Raw genomic sequence first — 3632 nt, forward strand, 5'->3', positions numbered from 1 at the left:
CCGACCCGGTTTCAAAACGGGTCGGGTTCGGGTTCCAGAAATCAACCCGTTTGAAAAACGGGTCGGGTTCGGGTTGACCGCCCCGCGCGCGACGAACCCGCTTGCGACCGCTCCGCGCCCCGCTGCGATCGCTCCGCTGCGACGACCCCGCGATCAGCTTTTTCGTGTCGGGTCGGGTCAACCCGGAAACCCGCCGGGTCGGGTCCGGGTTGGCATTTCCGACCCGTTTACATAACCGGGTCGGGTTAGGGTCGACCCGTTTGAACCCGGGTCAGTTCCGGGTTCGACCCGAACCCGACCCGTGACCCGAAATTGACACCCCTGTTTGGGACTGTTTTTTACTGCTTCTTACAGCAAATTTTTAGTACAAAAATTTTAGTTGTCACAAACAAAATCTATATTACAACTACAAAAATAATGAGATTCATTATATGGATCATCCAAAACTCATCACATTAAAAATATATAAAAAAAAAAAAAAGATAAGATGGAGAGATGAGAGGAAGTCACATATATGTTATCATGTTTGCACAAATCAACTAAGCTCGTTTAAAAAGATCATGGAGCAATGTAAAACACTCTATATTCAAAATGAATGGTTATCATCCCCCTGCTTCTAGAATTTTTTATGACTAATTGTGATCCTTATTCTTAATTTCACTCTCATTTGGCCATTGCAGCGTTGGAGGCCTGTTAGACACTAGCTTTCAAGCATAATCCATCAAAAGTGGAGAGTCAGAAGCCAGAGAACATTGTCGAGAGAGAGTGTAGGATGGAAATGGGAGAGAATCAGGATTCATGGTATAGATTAGATTGAGACCAAGATGCGGATCATAAGCACAATAAAGAGCGACCAAGATATGAAATGGATGTGCAATGAGACAGCACTAGCCCGGAGGGTAAGATAAAGTATAGCTATTCGAGCTATCACCTCAACTTGTGCTACCCTACTTTGACTCTCATAACTCTCATTCATGAAATGCACTATCAGATATATGAAAGGCAAAGGCACTAGGTGAGGCTAATGGTGCTTAGGATGCACATGGACTGAGATTTTGACTAAACCGACACAAAGAATGAATACCCATGACTTAACTAGTCACTTGATTGCTAAACTGAGGTTATCGAGGTTGTTATCATGATGCTTTAAGTTATGTCATATACCTTCAATAGAAGCAAAATAAATAAATCTATTCTTTTTAATATTTTGATGATGATGATTTCTTTCCATAAATAAATGATAGATGTGATGAATGATTTTTTCCATACCTTCATCTCAAAGCGGATGATAATTACTAATAATGATTGCGATGATAATTTTTTATAATCATCCTTTATTGCATTAGAATTTACAAGAAAAGTCGAGAGGGAACGAGGAGGACATCACATGCATGCTTAAATCAATCAATTCCTTTTGGAAAGGATAAAAGTCATGTACTTGTTGTGGTGATTAAAATAAAATTATCATATTCTATTTACTTTTGAAGAAGGTGGTTTCTTTCAAAAAATGAATGATTGTGTTGATGAATGAAATTGCTCCTTGTCTTCATCTAGACGATTATGATGATAATTAACAATGATAATGATGATGATGAAGCATGCTATATTAGTCTTGTGAATCTTTCATAATTAAATAGATAAGTCATCAAAATGACATAAATTATCATTATTATTTTGTATCACACACATTGGAACATGTTAACCCATACATGCCTTCTAAAAGAACATTGTTTCAGTCGCTTTTGGGCCAATTTCACTTTAAGGCTGATCTCCTTTGAAAATTCAGTGAAATAATTTGTTCATATGAACCTTAAACTCGGGTTTCGTTTGGAACGACTTTCTTGTTACTTCTTAAAACAATTTTTTAGTAAAAAAATTAAAATATTTGTACTAAAAAGCTATTTTAAGCGGTAAGAAAGCCGCACCAAACGAAACCTCACATTCTCATATACAACAAAAGATAAGACAATTTGCTCCCTTTTTAGCATCCCCTCTCAAGCTAGATCTACCATATGTTCATCTCATTAGTTACTACATATGAGTACCCCTAAATTATCACACTAATCGCAAACGCTTAGCCGATAGGCTTCTCAAAAGGATCTACTTACTTGGCTTACCAAACTCCAAATTAACCAACCTAATCGACTTATTTTTTTAGCTTTTCTTAATATTCATCATCATTTATTATTGTGATATAAAAAATAAAATAATAAAAAAACTGTCTATATGAAAATAGATTATTATGTGTGGAATCCGAACACAGAGCATCGTTCGATTTTATCTACGTGAACATCAAAAACATACAATAACTGTGTTTTTACTGTTCACATAGACAAGTCCGAAATAAAACCTTAGTGTTTATTGCATTCTTCATCATTTTTGCAAACAAAATTTCCCATTTCAACAAATCGGGCTATGAATCCAGCCACTATAAAGCAGCAAAAGAAGCCCACCCAAGAATGGCCCATTATACACATAACTCCAGCCCAACACTTCAAAGTTTTATGTAAATAACGAAAGGGAAGTAAAAATAAAAAATTGTGACAAATAAACAATTATTATTTGCAGGAATCCTCTTGGGTACTCGAGGAGGGTACAAAGCTAAAAAACAGTTTGTAATTGGATCTCGGAGCACGAAATTGGAAATTGTTTAATCCTGTAATTAGTAAATAATTAAGGGGGGATTAGGAAGGCCTCGAAAATTACCACAGTATATTTGCTTGCGGGTTCCCAAAGCGACAAAAATACCTCTGTGCTTTTAGCCCCTCGAGTTGTCGGATATTCTCGCAGCTTCTTATTTTTTTATTATTTTGCATTGACTAGGCCAGATTTGAAATGGAAGAGATTTATTTATTAGTTTTTTTTTTACAGATCTACCTTTTGAAAACACTTTTAATATTAGTTTTTTACTAAAAATATGAAATAATTTGATTAGTATGAGTAATGGCTTCTAACGATTATAATTAGATAATTAAAGAAGGTTGATATATCATTTAAAAAATTATCTGGATCGGACACCAATCTCCGGCAAAATCAAGTTGGAGAGTTTCAAAATTAAATCGGTGGCCATCGGAACTCCGATTTAAGCAAATTTATAGTTGAACTAAACATCTCGAAAATACGAACCCAATGACACCAAATTCGACTCAATCCGAGCCCAAATGAATCCGAGTCAAATACCTAAAATATATTTTGAAGGTTCAAACCACAATTTGGATTATCAGTTTCCGAACATGGCATGCTAATAGTCGAATTGAGTGGCTCGACAAGACAAATCCAACAAGCTCAATATCACTGAATTATGATATCATTAAGATATTAAAATGTCAAATAAATGATCCACGATCAACAGAATCATCTAATCTCCATTAGTAATTGGATTTCAACCCAATGGTTGATTATTGTAACATAATCGTTCCTAATTTCAAGTATCATTCAGTCATTTGTAATCCAATCAAATAATTGTGAAATCATTTCAACTAGGCGTGACCTCATGGGTTCTCCCTTTTTCAGGATTTTCCACGTAAAAATTCAGGTGTTTCTTTTTTTTTTTTCTATTTGTGAGTTGGATATTTCGTACAACGTTGAGGCAAAAATTTCTAACTCTATCACAGCCCTAAACTAAGGTGTTA

This window comes from Dendrobium catenatum, unplaced genomic scaffold, assembly GCF_001605985.2.
Source record: "Dendrobium catenatum unplaced genomic scaffold, ASM160598v2 fragScaff_scaffold_1342, whole genome shotgun sequence".
In the NCBI taxonomy this organism is placed as follows: domain Eukaryota; kingdom Viridiplantae; phylum Streptophyta; class Magnoliopsida; order Asparagales; family Orchidaceae; genus Dendrobium; species Dendrobium catenatum.